The sequence below is a fragment of the Columba livia genome, chromosome 1 (assembly GCF_036013475.1).
Source record: "Columba livia isolate bColLiv1 breed racing homer chromosome 1, bColLiv1.pat.W.v2, whole genome shotgun sequence".
Lineage (NCBI taxonomy): Eukaryota > Metazoa > Chordata > Aves > Columbiformes > Columbidae > Columba > Columba livia.
In genome coordinates, this window is record NC_088602.1 from 196,775,147 (window position 1) to 196,791,220 (window position 16,074).

General features: G+C 45.3%; 1 protein-coding gene across 1 annotated transcript in view; it reads right to left on the reverse strand.

Moving 5' to 3' along the window:
* The window catches only part of PIK3CG (phosphatidylinositol-4,5-bisphosphate 3-kinase catalytic subunit gamma), a 33,697-nt gene extending 30,289 nt beyond the window's left edge, over nucleotides 1-3,408 (reverse strand). The window contains exon 1 of the mRNA XM_065049047.1: nucleotides 3,216-3,408. The gene's annotated coding sequence lies outside the window, so the exon portion shown is untranslated. The remainder of the gene's footprint in view (nucleotides 1-3,215) is intronic.
* Nucleotides 3,409-16,074: the final 12,666 nt, after the last annotated feature.

Consider the following 16,074-nt stretch of genomic DNA (forward strand, 5'->3'; position numbering starts at 1 on the left):
AACAGTAGCGCCCAGGATGACGGAGAAGTAAGAAGCAGCCGCTTTCGCATAAAAAGGAAAAGGAGCTGGAGTTGTAAGGAAGAAAAAAGAACAATGCTGAAGGCGAAAATGGATTTTGCAAAACCTATGCTTTGAAATTCCCTGACTTTGGAGAGCATGACTTTACAAGGCTTTTGCAGAGCCTGTATTTTGAAGTGCAATTTCTAAAACGTGTCATACAGTCACATATAGTTTTTCATTTAAACATAAGCAACTAGCAGTGAGGGCTTTTTTCATGCCAACAGGCTACAAATGTTTTGTGCAAATATCCCTTGTTCTAAAAGTGGTGCTGACCCTATTAAGTAAGCCTGAACTCATCACCGTTTCATTGGGTTTTGCCAGTCCTAAGAAAGCTTGCCGGTTTAAAATGTCCTCCTCTTGCTGCCACGTGAGATGCACTTAAAGATTAATTTTTCAAACACATATACACACAAGTATTCCATCTCCTCTAAGCTATTCTAGTTCTACTCCATTGATCAAGGCCATCAAGAAAATCGAAAGCAGCATCTCTATCTCATGCAGCAGCGAGCAACTCTGTACGCTGCTCAGAGAATATAATTGTTTGACACTCTGATCCATGTTCATCTGGGCTGTGACCTGCCATGTCTAGTCCAGTGCAATCTCCATCTCTGTTTCAGCTCTGAGCCCTCTTCATCAGCTTCAGAAGTCAATTCTTGGAATGATGACTGTCTCTAATCTGTCTCTGCAAAGAGACACAATAGTGTTCGTGTTATTAGGATGACACCAAATTGTATCTATTTCCTGCTAACCCATGTGTAGGCATAGCAAAACCATATTTCCTCATGCATATGCATCAGAACACTTGGATGTTTATAAATGAAAATAATTTAAAATAACTTCCTAAAACCTCTGTGTCAAGTTTAAGCATTACTTACAGTACTGACATTTCTATACACCTACTGCAACACCATCACAAAACAAACAAACAAACAAACAAACTCTTTTTTATTATTAATTGCAATTTAACTCAATTCTAAACCCATATTTCTCTGTATTAGGAGAAATGTCCTACCACTAGTCCACAAATCCTGATGGGGTTCAACGGAACAGGAGGAGATGGGCCTGTAAAGGGTAACTAAGAAAAGCAAACAGGCTTGCCTTTGTTTCTAGTCATGTTACTACCTCATCACGCAGGTCAGCAAACTGATCATAACAACAACAAAAACTGGTTAGTTTTCAGCTGGATCAGTTCCTTAATCTGACTCATCACTTGCAGGAATAGTAAGGAAGGGAAGAGAACACAAGGGAATGAAGCCAGCACTGTTTAGGATAACTGAGAGTAAAACATAATTCACAGCAGGATTAGAAAATCAATTAATCAGTAAACTTGTTCAAGGTTTTGTGAACACTGTTTGAGAGGTCGTATGATCATGAATTACTTCATATAGTCTGCTACAAAAAATCTGAAGACAGCTGTCAAATGTCAGTGCTTTGTTAGAGTTTTACCAGTTACTTATTCTCCACCAGTTATTCTCATGCTTATTCTATAATAGTTTCTGCTTCTGACTTAATCCACCATGTGAGAAACTTATTTTTAAATTATTCTTTTCACTTTTGTGTCAGCTCCTTCCCAGACAACATAACCTGCAAGAAAACAGGGACTCTCTATCAGAGTAAGAATCACCTTGTGCCCACATTGTGCAAATATAATTATTTACATTCGCACTTTAAGGTAAATGAAAAAAACCCACCTATGACATGAACCAAAGTTTCCCAAGCAGCTTACTCCATCTGCTGCATTGTCCTGTATCAGAAGGCCACTCTGCATTTGCTGGATAGAAGTACAATATATCTTCGCTACATCTACAATGATCCAGTGCTGAACCATGCAGGTAAGATACAGCACTAACATGTAAAGAATGAACACAACAACAAAAACTGCTTTGCTAAGTTCTCTTGTCAAATCCTCCAGCAACTACAAGCTCTCACGGGAATCAAATCAGTGCAGCTTCCCATTAGCAAGCAAATTTCAGAGATAATATAGTCACATTCTCCATCAAAAAGTGTACTGATCAGCAGGTACAGCTGAACATCTCCGCCAGGAGGTTGCACAGTGAATGTGACTGCTCTCAAGGCTGGAATATTTCTAGGACTACCCTGCTTTCACAACAGACCTTTACATATTTTGGTTTCTACACGAGATATCTATTTGGGGGTGCTTCTGGAACAGACAATAACTTCTAGCTGGTTCAAAAAATGTAGGTAACAATTTTGGCAAAGTTCTTCTTAACTGTAGTTATGAGAGTGATAGTGATCTGCCTTTAAACCAACACTTAATGGAGTGTAAAAACACAGACACGGCAGCTGTGGCTCCTGCAGGGACACAGTTTCTATTTGGCCCATCATTCAGCTTGTGGCCAGCTCTTCAAACGCGGCTCTTGGGCAGCGTGATCCACAGACAACCAGCCCCTGAATGCCCTCAGCTATTATTTCAGACAATTTGTGGCAGATGAAGGTTTTATGGTCTACATGTACCAGACCGACACAGGAGATGATTATTTGTTAGATGAGGAAATACAGTTGTTTATTGCTTAAAAGCTATGTTGTAGCAGAGCCGACTCATAGATCTTAAGACCAGAGGGAACAGCTACCACTGTCTAGTGTGATCCTTGACTTTGCACTGTTTTAGTCAACATACTTATAGTGTCCTCAGCAAGTTTTGCATCAAACCTGTAACCCTGGCTTGGGTTGGGATGTTAGTCGGTACCAGGGGCGCGAGGGGCGACGGGCCGGGGAGCTAACGGGGCTCAGCCCCCGCCTGGCGACCGCAGCGCTGCCTGCCGTCCCGCTGGAAGGCCCGGGAACAGTGGGCCGGGGCTGCCTCCCTCAGCCTGCCCACCGGCCGGGCCCCGGGGCCGCGGCCGCCCCGCTTCCCGCCGCCCCGAGATGGCGGCCGGGGCCTCGCCGCAGCGCCCGCGGGAGCCGCAGCCCAGTCGTCGCCGCAGGAGGGCAAACCTCGCCTGCCTAGCCTGGCGGGGCAGCCGGGGACCGCGGCCACCCAGCCAGGGGCGCGCCCGCCGGGCGCTCTGCCCGCCGCCGCCGCGGGGAGCCGGGCCGCGCCGCCCTGGCCCTGCGCCCCCGCTGCCACCTGCGAGACCGGGTCCCGGGCAAGGCGGCCGGCGAACCCTGCCGGCCCCCGGGACGGCGCTACTCACCGCAGCGGCGCGGCCGCAGCCCGAGCTCCCGCTCCGCACAGGTGTTTTCCTCAGCAGGAAGCGGAGCGGGCCGGGGGCCGGAGGGGAGGCTCCATGGCCGGCGGTAGGCAGCTCCGGAGCCGCCGCCAATCACACGCCGGGCAAAGAGGGAACCGGCTGTGGGCCTCCCCGCCCCGCTCGGCCGCCGCCGCCCGGCCCCGGGGCGCTCGGCCCCTGCCGCGGCCCGACGAGCCCGGGGCGCGGCCCCTTCCCCCGAGCGAGGCGGGGGCCCGGGGAAGGGGCCGGCGCTGGGCCGGGGCACTCGGCGGGTTTCTTGGCGAGTCTCTTGAGCGCGGTGCCCGGCCTTGCCGCCTGGAGGCAGCGGGCAGCCCTGCCGCGGGCCGGGACCCGCTGGCCCGGTCCGGCCACACAGCCGGAGCGGGGACACATCCACCACTAAGGTGAAGCACTACAGGCCTGGTGTGGTTTAATCTCCAGCACAAGGCACGCAGGACCTGTCCTGGTAGCAGTACGGGCAGCAAAACCTCTCTGGCCGCAGCTTGAAGAGTCGCTCATGGCCGGGGGCCCGGGCGGGCACCTTGGAGCAAAACACTGCCCCAGGCCGGGGCTGCAGGGCCGCGGCTGCGGGGCCGAGGGCCCATCCAGCCCCTCACGTTGAGGCCAGGACAAAGTTATTTTGTCTAAGCTGTCCTCAAAAACTCCTGGAGTGAGCAATCTGCTCTACCACACAGTGGTCTTCTTTGGAAGGATTTTCATTATGTCTTATTAGATGTCTGCACCTACAGGTTTAGCTTCTTACTTGTCTTCATTCAGTTTTTTGTTTGGTTTGGTTTTTGTTTTTGGTTTTTTGTTTGTTTGTTTTGGCAACTACTTGTTCAAAGGTGCTGTATCTTGTTTTCCCACTATTTTTCCATCTCCAGGCTGGGCGGTCCTGGCTCTCTCCTTTAAGGTCATGTTCCTTGGACCTCCTGTGATTCCTGTAGCTTGCCTCCGGGCTCCTGCCAAATGGGCCACATTGTTTTTGGAAGGCACTGCTCAAAACTGGACATAGTCGTACTCCAGCTAAGGCCACGCCAAGGCTGCCCACAGCAGGAGGATTGATTCATCAGCCTTACAGTGCCAGGACTTCAAATGCAGCTCAGGCATAACCATTCACTTCCAATTCAGATAAACAAACAATTCCCCCTCACTGCTTTCCCCACCCTGGCTGCTGGTTCTTTGGCTCTGAACGGAGCTGGGGGTTTGTATCTCCACAGCTTTTGTTTGGAATTAAGAGTGCTGAGGCCTTTTTTGACCCTGATCTTACAATGAGATTCACAGGTGAACCCTGTATGGCACAGAGCCTGCACACTTGCCCTGAAAGCCATGCTGACATAAAGTTTACATCTTCAGGCAGTGCTTTACAAGGCCATAAGTTGCAACAAAGACTATAAAAATTAATTTCATTTTTCTAGCTAGATGTATTAACTTCCATAAAAAGACAATATCAGAAGGAAATAACTAGTATGTTACTCATCTAGGTACTATTATAAGAAGTTGGATAATTGTCATTATAGCAGTGGATTTCCTTTGACTTAAAAAATCGTTTGCATAACAACATTAAGAATCATAATACCAGCCTGAAGCAGAAAGTAACTGAGAAACTGCTGTGTAAACAGGGAGTTTCATAACGAGTATACGTTACTCTGAGCTGTGGCTGTAAGAAATTGTAACCCTGTGCTGGCCTCAAGTTCCTCTTTTTACAAAGGTGAAAGCAGAGTAAAAACCTTTAACAACCTTCACTTGATGTGTGTGCAGCATAGGGGAAACACAGTGAAGACTCATTTTGTGCTTGATTTTGCCTCACATAATGAGTAATATCAGTCAAAGAAGTTTGGCTTTGCACAGCACGTGTATCACTGAACACTTTAAAAGAGATTAAAAACCTTATCAAAATAAGAAGCCTTTTTGTTGTTGTTGGCTGGATCCCCAGATGGATCACTCCAGGAGCACAAATGTATCCAGTTTGGCGACTAATCCTGTTACAATCCAGGGACTTTATTTGGGGATGGACAAACATATGGAGATTCGAACAGCTGAATAAAAATGACTGTCATTTGTCAAAAGACAATTATAAAGGGAATAATTTACAGCTGGAGCAAATGACACGTTTCATGTTGACTTCAGCCAGAACTGTATAAAATACTTTCAAAATAGCTAGAGATCAGTATAATGTTACTTTCAATGAAAGAATAAATTGTTTTATGTATTATATTTGAGAAGAGGAGGTAAACTGAAAACCTTTTCAAGATGTAGTAAGTTAATAAAATGTTATTTTTTTTGTGGTTAATCCTCAGCTCCTCTATAAACAGCACAACTTTCTTTATTGCCTTTTGTGGCAAATCAAGTAATGCAAACTTTCCTGTCACCAAAGACACTCTTTATAGGTCATATATTCTTTGGAAATACACATTTTAGCATTATTTTATTCCTGTTGTTTTCCAAATATGACTTAAACCTGTTCCCACAAATTATCTGCTGGTCTATTTTTTTTCCCAGTCAAGAACAGCCTGTACAATAAATTGAAATGCACATTTTACCATATAAAAATGGAACTTTAAAAGAGTCAGGAATACCATAGCTTAATGAAGGAAGGTGAAGAACACAATTTGGTATTTAAATGAAGCTGATTTAATCAAAATTAGTCATGCAAAGAAGCAATCATTTTGCTAATATAATCTTGTGGGGTGCAGTCAAAATGCAATTATTTCCTTTATCTTTCAGCTGTAAAAAAATATGACAAGGAATTGCTGTCATGATCTTAAATGGGAGTTCTGGAGGTTGGAAGAATGTAAGATGGTATCTTTTGTGTCCTCTGCACAGTCAAACATCAGTTTTTATGTTGGTTTCATGGAGCACAGAGATAAAGAGTAGCAGCCACATTAAATGCTCAGCAACAACTTTATATACTGACATATGTTGGAACTGGATGTAAATGTTCTGTTGTCATTGACAGACTGAGTTCATTGCAATTTAGGAAATAATATCTAGTAGTTTGGGGGGTTATCTATCTATCTATCTATCTATCTATCTATCTATCTATCTATCTATCTATCATCTATTTATTTATTTTCTGTATTCCTAGCAGAGAAAAAACTTAAATGGAGAACCTTTGTAGGTCCTGTGCCAAAACAGCCAGAGCCTGCTTGCCTAATCTCAGCAATAGCTGCATTCAGTTTTGTAATTGCTGTCTTATGTAATGAAAATTAAAAAGAAAAAAACAGTGTGGGATACATTTTGCTTCCTGATGGAGTGGTAGGTAGCTTTCTCCTTTCTTGCAGAATTTATAAGTTGGAATTTTCTTATTGAGTTGTAAGCACTTTATGATGCATCCAGTGCAGGATTTAAATTAAATTGACAGATTCTCTGTATTTTACAGCTCTGCTCTGAAAACTGATAGTGTAAATATGGGATCGGTTGTGTTAACGTCATTGCAGTTGCTTTGTCCATATGCACGATCATATGGTAACTTTGGTATCAAAAGTAAGTTTTTCTTCTTGCTATAACTTGGTAACAAGCAGAGGAGGAGTGAGCTGAATGGATTTCAGCTTTTGCATCGTGTTCTAGGTATGGTGGCTGCTCATGTAGTGGATATAGCTGCTCATTAAGCATTGCCTGCAGGTCCTCCGTTCACAGCTTTTTTTCATGAGAAAGGCAGCCTGTCTCTTTTTAGGTCGGTTCTGGATTATTGCTTGGGGAAGCAGTAGGAGGCCCTAGGGGATTGAGGGGAATCCAGAAGAAGAGCAAATAAAAGCTGGGCTCTTGCTTTATCCCTCGGAAGGGACACCAGAGGGCAGATAGATCCTCTGTCAGATGTCTCCTACGTGAACTTGGGCTCCCAGGGAGACACATCCAGTGGAATCTTTTAAGATCTGCTGGGCATGAAAGTAGTTTTGTGGCCTGATCCAAAATGTTCTTTGTGAACCTCTGTAGGCAAAGCAGAGTCAGGAAAGCTCAAACAAGGAAAAGAGGAGTCTTCCCTGTCTCTAGTCACTTCTCCAAGAAATACCCACTCTTTCCTTGTCTCCTGCTAGGTTGGTGCTCCTGGTGATTGAGATTTTGCAGAAAATCCCTCACTTGAAACATCTCAAGCTTTCAAAACAGGAAACAGCAGGTGTTCAGAAGGCTTCTGAGATACATCTGCTGAAGGCTTTTTCTCCCATTTTACTGATTTAGGCTCTTAAACTTCAGAATAGGTATTTAAAGCACAGGGGTGGGAGTGCAAGCTGTTTCCTCCATACCACGTACGTACACACATCAGCTGAGATGTAAAACTCACGTAATACCTCTTGCTGGCTTGAATACCTATTTTTGTCTGTTCACATGTGTTTGAGTTTGTCAGAGGCATACTCCTTGTGGTAGCAGAGTGTGTGTGAGCAGATCTTTAAGACTATTGGCTATTCTTAAGGGGTGAGGAAACTCGTGAGTTTTTGTGGCTGCTGTCAGAGGTCTCAGGATGAGGTGGTGATGCAATATTTCATCATCTTGTGGTGCTGGGACTTGAGAGAAGGAAAGAAAGAGGTCAGAAATAGAAATGTGAAGAAAAGGAGTTCACATTTCCTACAAGGCCCCTAGTCTAATAGCATTATATTAAGTACTCCTAAATATAAGATACAGGAAGGATTTCCTCAGTCTCTAAAAGTTTCTGACACCAAAAGTAATGAGTCTAATTTGCCACCCAGAGACTACATTATGAGGTTTCTCTAGACAAGCTCTCTGAACTGTGTTGCTGTATTATCTTCCTGTCCTGACATCTGTTAATCTTTGAAAATTTTCTCAGCTGTATGCTTATTTGTTGGTGCATCCTCCTGTCTGTAAGGAGGTAACTATTATATATTTGCGTTGCACAGGAGTTATGTAAGGGTAGACTTTTATCAGAGGATTTCTGTATTTTTGTTGTTGTAAATGAGTAATGTAAAATGCTTTCCTCTTTGTATATTGAAGTAACATATCCTTTATAAACACAAGTGTTTCTTACCAGAGTTCCAGGCACCCTGCAGGCTAATTGATACGCTGTCATAATACTTGTAGTGCTACAAAGACATTTGAGTAGGAATATATTTGCTCTACAGAATTTAGTTGAATACAAAATCAACTACAAAGAAAGCTCTTTCCTAGCCTGATCTTTTCTGGAATCATAACCTTAACCTTCTCCAACAGCTTCAACAGGTTGACCTTTAATAGGTAGCCTTAGCAGAGTGCCCAGAAGATCACCATATTTGGGGCTTTTTGGGCTGAAAAAGAAGATTTTTTTCCAAAGTGCTGGATCTCTTGTATGAAGAGCCTGTGGGCAGGTGTCTTCCTTTCGGGAGGAGGCTGAGGATCCCATTTGGGTGACAGGGTCACACCTGTGACAGCCCTTCACACACAGAAAACAGCACCTCATAATAGTTGTAGCTCTGCTAAATAAACACCTGTCCTCAGACTGAAATGTAAAGTGTCTGTCTCTACCCACAAATCAAAGCCTTGAACACCAACCAGCACAACCACAATGAGTAAAAAGCCAGATTCAGACCTGAATCTTTGTGTACTTGCTTCCTAGAAATTAAAAGCTAAGAAAAGATGGAACCAGATAGTAACGTGAACTAACCTCACTGAAACTTATGGCAGATAGTTGTATGGAGGCCAATGGGCTATACAAGCCATTCTTAATTAATAAAAACATGATTGAGGTAATTCCTGGTCAATGCATGGAAAAAAAAAATAGGGTTCCATGTAGTTAAGGGATGAAAACCACAGAGCCAAGAATCCTGGAGGTGCAGAAAGGATCTGATTTTGTGCACACAAGGTGCATGTGCAATGGTGGCAGTGCTTGCGTTGGCAGGCGTTTCAAAGGGACTTGGCACTACCCTGATATCCAGCCTGAATTCCATGAAAGGAGGAGTACAAAAAGTAAGGATTCTCTTCGCTAGTGACTGGGGGGAGAAGCGGCTGTTTGACTTAGTCTGATAATCCCATTTGAACAAATTATGTATGTTGAAACACCGTGGATTTTCGAGATAAGCAAATCTGTCACAGGTCTTGCAGTCAGGGAGAAGGGAGGGTCTCGTGTTTGATGTGCTTGGGGAGATACACGTGCAATTTCTGGCACTGTAACTTGCCAGGAAATTGAACACAAGTCTGGATTCGGCCCACGGAGAAGGATTTAAATCAGCCTTTGGAGGTGCGTGTATGTCTGTCTGTGGTGATTGCATTGGCTGGCATGAACCTCAGCCATTCAGTTGAGCTGCTGACAAGTGACTTGACCGGGTTTGACTTTGGTACCTAAGCTCTCTGACCTGCCATCCCAGCCCCAGTTCTCTGCCTGGGCCATGTAGCAGGTAACGTTTCCTGGGCACGTGCCTTGTGTTCCCCCTGCAGCAGGGCCCTCACCCTTCCCCAGGCGTCAGTGCCCGGCTGCCACGCCATGAGCAGTGGCAACAGCGGCCCGGCCGAAACAAAGCCGCGCCCACGAACTCTTGTTCTCCGGAGGCGCCCTTTGCAGTTGCGTCACCGGCCACCGCTGTGACGTCACCACCCGCCCGTCCCGCGCCGGTATTGCGTCATGGCGCCGGGACAGAGGCGACCCTGGTGCTGTGGTGACACCTGCTGGGCCGCGGGAACATCTCCGCGGCGGCGGCTCCGCGCCAGCTCCAGGCCGGGGGACGGGGCGCTCTGGGGCCCCAGGTCCGCGCCCGGGCGGACGGGGCTCTGTCCTTGTCCCGCTGCAGGGACCGAGCGGGCGGGACAGGGCCTCGCTGGCGGGTGACAGCAGGAGGGGGTGACAGCGCAGCGCTGCTGACACAACTGGGATCCCCGCCTCAACGAGCCGGAGCAGCTGTGGTGATGGGAGTGAGGGAAATCGTCTCAAGGGAAAGCTGTGCCTTCTATCCGGGGGTTTAAAAGAGTATTTCCTCTTCCTTCTTATTTTCATGTCCCCTATAAATAAAACAGGAAGACAGAGAATTGTTATGAGGAGACTTTGGAGCCGATGGATCTGGGTCTTCCTCACATTTCCAGTGTGGTTGCAAGGAAGGTTTTTGGCTTTCTTACCCCTCCCTGTCCCTCGTACATTCAGGGGATGTGGAGAGCAACGTTACTCTGCAAAGTTACCCACAGGGATCTTGCACGTTTTCATTCATTAATATCTGAGGTAATTTAAGATCCTTAGGGTAAGGAAATGCAAAGTATTTGTGTGTTTATGGAAGAGAGCTGGTGACATAATTTCAGCACATCTGTGCTACAACTACATGTGTCATTCAAAATGAGCGCTAGCAGAGCTTTCATGTCACAGAATCACAGAAACACAGAATGTCGGGGATTGGAAGGGAACATGAAAGATCATCCAGTCCCATCCCCCTGCTGGAGCAGGAACACCCAGATGAGGTTACACAGGAGTGTGTCCAGGCGGGTTGGAATGTCTCCAGAGGAGACTCCACAACCCCCCTGGGCAGCCTGTTCCAGGCTCTGCCACCCTCACTGTGAAGAAGTTTCTTCTCAAATTTAAATGGAACGTCCTGTGTTCCAGTTTATACCAATTGCCCCTTGTCTTATCGTTGGTTGTCACAGAGAAGAGCCTGGCTCCATCCTCGTGACGCTGTCCCACCAAGTCACAATGTAAACTGTGTCACGTAAGCACCTAAATCCAGTTCTGCACATGACAGACAAGAGCAGAAAGGAAAGAAAGTGACTTCTCTTGCTGAGGACAGGCTTTGTGCCAGAGTTCGGTCTGTTGGAGGTGCCTGGGCCAGAGCTGCCAATCAGCTGCCAATCAGCCACCCACCGAGTCTTGAGCCAAGGCGGTGCCAGAGTTGAGCAGACAGCTCTGGTTAAGGATCTCAGACGTGGACCGGGAAGTCTCCAACAACTTTCCAGCTTGCCTCTGCCAGGGGTTACAGGTGGGAGTGTCTGGCAAAACCCACTTATCCAGAAGTGCTGCACAGACCAGTGAGACTGCTGACATCTTAAGGCTGCAACCATACAGGTCCCTCTCACAGGTCCCTTTCTGGAGAACAATATGAAGTTGAAGGGTATGCAGTCAGCAGTGTTAGTTAGCTTCCACACTTGGCTTTTCTGGAGCCAGTTGAACATTTTAAGAAACCTCTAGTTTAACTTGAAAGATACAAATTAAAAAAAGTTAGACCTCCATTAGTAAGTTTTAAATACTTTTAGAATAATACAAAAAAAAAAAAAAACAAACTCAAAAAAGCCTCCTTGGATTAAAATGTTTTCCAGAAGTTCTGCATGGGGGTAGAAGCATGGACGGACCCTTTGGATCAAGTTGGCACTGCCTCAGCCACTGGCCATGGGGAAGGGACTATATTTGCAAAATTGCATTTGTTCTTGGCCCTTCACTGGTTAGGAAGAAAGCTCAAACGCCAGCTCAAGTGAGGGTACAACAACCTACTTCCAACAAGGAGAGCTGGAACTCATTGGGAGCCTCAGTGCAAAGGACTGCTGGGAGATGGGGCTCTTGAACACTCACTGGGTGGCCTTAAGCTGAAGAAAAGCCCGCTGTAAAGTTTGTTTTCTCCCAGATAAAAGAAAGAGGGGAAAGCAGAGATGCTTGTTGTTGTCCTCTAGAAGGGAAAATATCCGCCATTTGCCTTGGTTTGGTTGGGGTGGGTGTAGCTTGCTGACGTGTTCAGTGAGGGACTTTCCCCATGGACACATTTCTGCCTTCAGTTTGTTCTTGCCAGACACAGGTGAGCCACCCTGCTTGGGGGAACAGGCCTGACCATGCTCGGCCACTCTGCAGTGACGGGAGAGCGTGTGGCTGGGCCAAAGGCAGGATGGTTCTGACCACAACACTAGTGAAGCCAATGCCATCTGTACTGCTGCTGCATGCAGTGACCTCCAAAGTACCTGTCAGGAGAAGGAAGAAGTTTATGCACAGAGGTGAGGTTAAGGTGTCAGTGATGTACAACAGGCAGCTAGGAGGTAAATGACTCATATGGGCTGGACAGGGATGGTAACACAAACAGGGAATGTCTTGTGCTCACAGCCTTGTGGCGTTGAATTGCAAGAACTCAGATGAGCACATTTCAGATTGAAGTGGAGGAATACAGTGCTGTGCAATTAAGTATGGTGTATTCCCATTCCTTTTCAGTCAGTTGTCTTATTACTGCTTGTCTGATGTTTGTCTTATGATACTTTAAGATAGGTTGCTATTTTATGGTTTGGATCTAAAGCCTTGCATTTTTTTGCAAGTGCTCATACGGCCACGTGTCACATAACCAAATCCATTCTTTAAAAAATTCAGTGTTAATTAAATAACCTTGGTATTATTTGGAATCTTTGCAGTCAGACAGCTAGCCAGCTGGGAACAGCTAGCTACAAATGTGTATACTGAACTAAAAACTGGGTTGCAGCTGTTTGGCATTAACTGAAGCACAGTATCCTAAGGGTGGCCTTAGTTTCAGAGCAACGTTGTGTGTAGGGAGTTCTACTGTGCACTGTTGAGTGGCCCAGGACACATCTGTCTGTCCCAGAGCACAGGATGTCCAATTCCAGGATTTTCCAGTGCTTCCCATAGGTAACCAGAGCAACTAGCTGTATAACACCTGCCCTGTTGGCCCCCTTTCTGTCAAAAAGTCTTTAGGAAAGTGTCTCTTCAGGGTGGTGTCTCTCTGGTTCTTCTGTTGCTTTGTGCTCATCCTGATGTACATTTGCCTTGGATGAAGTGTGACGACTGTCTCGTTGTTGGCCTTTAATGCTTTTCCTACTTGTAGTGAATCCAGAAGGATTCCCTCGTGTCACCTCATTACACCTAATGCTTAGAAGATGTACGTCATACATGAGCACCTGAAAAAATACAAGAATGCCATCCTGAGCACACACACCACCCACCTTAGCCTATTTTAAACACAAATTCAGAGCATCTGAAACTAGAAGACCACATTTTTTGCTTTAATTGAAGAATTATACATTTTCCATGGGCATTTCAGCATCTATCTTAGAGTGATAACACCCTTCACTTGCTGCATTAGGACAAGTTGGATATTTTTATCTGTCTTGTTAAATAATGTTGTTCAACAGGTACCACCTTGTATTTAACATATTACCAGTTAAAACTGGTTAAGAATCTAATTTCATTATTTTTTTCCCTTTCTAATTATAGTCTTTGATGCCTTCTTATGGGTTACCACAATCATGACAGATGTCTTTTAGCAATATTTATTCCTTTTTAAATTAATAAGTGCAAAATTTGTAAACAAAAATCACAAGTTTCCTTGTAGGGTTTAGTTTTCACATACTAGAGAGGGACCCTGGGCCCCTGTCTCTGCCGTGCTTCCCACCTTCAACTTAGGTCCACCCTGTTGCGGTGTCCTTCAGAACTATAATTTTATCTAGCCCTGTAATGTTAATTATTATTTACATCATCATCAGTACAGCAACTGCCACTTATCTACCTGGAGGAGGATCAGCATCTCCAGGATATTGTCTGGGGTTAATCCTGGGCATGCAACCAAACCTCTCACTTGGACATCCAGACCAGGGCCTGATCTTGTGGTATGATTCCATTTAATGGTTCTTGGCAGATTATTTTCAGCTACTAATTTGTCTAATTGTTCTTTGAATTTGTCTAATTATTCTTTGAATCATGCAAGCTTTTGAAAGCCATGGCATCTTGCAATTAATTCTACAGCATAATTATGCACTGTGTAGAAAAGTATCTTTGGTTTGCTACCTGAGAATTTGATTTTATGCCTTCTAGGTCTCGTATTACAAGAGGCAGTGCATACCTATTCCCCATTTGTCTTTCCCAAGTGCTCATGATTTTCCTTCTCTGCCACAAACCTTTTTTTCACAGAGTAAAAGTCCAAGCACTCATTCCTTGTATAGAAACCATCCCTTTACTAGTTCACCATGTCAAATTTCTTCCTCATACATTTCTATTTCTGCTGTACCAAAGCTACCGATAAGACCTGCACATCTTATTCAAAGGTATGTACCACAGATTTATAGTTTCATAATGATATTTTCCATTTTGGTCCTTTATCCTTTACTAGCAATGCCATTTTGTGTAAATAATTTATCAACTGGACTGATTTGCCCCTTGGAGAGAGGAGGATGTATGATCCACAGCTTGCTAAGTCTCATGCTACCCGAAGATTTAGGAAGAGTTATGCCAACAGATGCTGGAAAAGTGGTACCCCCAGCACTCAGTCCAGTGCTACATCAGACCAAATGAATTCAAATGCAAGCACAGAAAGGATTTGCCCCTCACTGGCTGGCTATGATAAATCATATTTCAGGAACTTTGCTTGCATGGTGTGCAAATACATACTTAGCAAAGGGGTGATAGTAGTATGTACTGCTGCCTAGCTGCAACTGCTGCCATGGTGCCTTCCAAGCAGTTGCCATTGTAGTGCAAGGAAGGCCGCAGCTGTTTGGAGGCATCATACCTTTTGTACAATGTTCGTGAAGCTAGGAGGAATGTTTTCACCAACAGCAACTACAAAGGTTCCTTCCAAAGAGGAATGATTGAACAGCACGTTTCTGGTTAACCCTCTGTGATGCATCCAGTTTCACTCTGGATCTCCTGCTCTTTATAATGCCTTTGGCCCTGTGCTGTGCACTGGGTACATTTGGGCCTTGAGTTTGTGGTCCTAGTAATGCAGTTTATTTCTTCATAAAATAGGTCCTACTGGGCCGTTGCCCTCAGCCTCTCAGTAATATCCTTAAAACTCTTTGTAGTCTCCTTCTTGCAGTTCTTTCAAGAGTCACCTAAATGCCAGCTACTCTTTTCCAGACCCTGTTCATTGCACAGGAGACCCACATTGCTTCTGGCCAGGTGATGTTGTGAATGATAAAAGTTCACGTGGGTTTGGGGAAGTCTGAGCATAGTCATGGATGAGAACTCTCTGGCTTCTCGGTTGCTCCAGCAGCTCTCCACCTAATGCAAATGCTAGCCCACCTGCTGGCTACCACTTGCCACTACCTGAGATTAGAGGATATTGTCTCACTCAGCAACCAGCACAAACAAACAGGGAAATGAGTGCGTGTAGGTGTAGGCTGGAGCTTTCCTTTTGTACCCTCACAACCGTTGCACAAGGAAAGAAAAGAGGGACACCACCACAGCACTACACAATTTCCACCTTGCAGCTGAATTTACAGCACTTCTGTTACCGCTGCTGAACCTCTGCCAATACCGCCACCTAAGCACTCCAAACAGCTGGATTATGATTGTCCACCATGTCAAGCAGCCGGAACCAAGAGGTGTGGTCTGATACAACGCAACTCACTCTTTGCCTGTAGATGGGTGAGGAAAGGAATTACATGGTTTGGTGACAGGTGAAAGAAAAATTAAAAAAAGAGACAAAGCTAAAAGAGATTGAGAGAAGGAGGAACTGTGTGCAAAAGAAACTTCATAGAGGTAGGAAATGAAAGGTGAATGGGTTTTTTTTGTGCTAAAAAAGGAGGCATTAGGCGGAGGGAAGGGAGAAGCAGCTGAGAATAGTGATATGCGTAAGAAAATAAGGCTGCCCCAGATAGCCCTTGAGGGCACTGAGGAAAATTTGGGAATGGTGGGAGCTATTTTTTCAGACGATGATTTGTGTGTTTTGCTGTACTAAGGTGTTGGGTGCAGTCACACATTCCTTGGCTCTTCCCAAACATAACAGGAGATGAAACTTCAGAAGATGGTGAGTGGCAATTCTCACACTGCTCATGCCAGTGATGGCTGAAGCTGAAGGCTTCATGATGACTGAGGGCTGAAGCCATGGTGGTGCTGGTTCTTCTCCTCCTTGTTTCTACTTCTCTTTACTTGGGTGTTAGGGGAGAAGAAAATACAAAGACAGGTAGGAGCAGAGCTTATTGTTCAGTGAAGGTGCCTAGC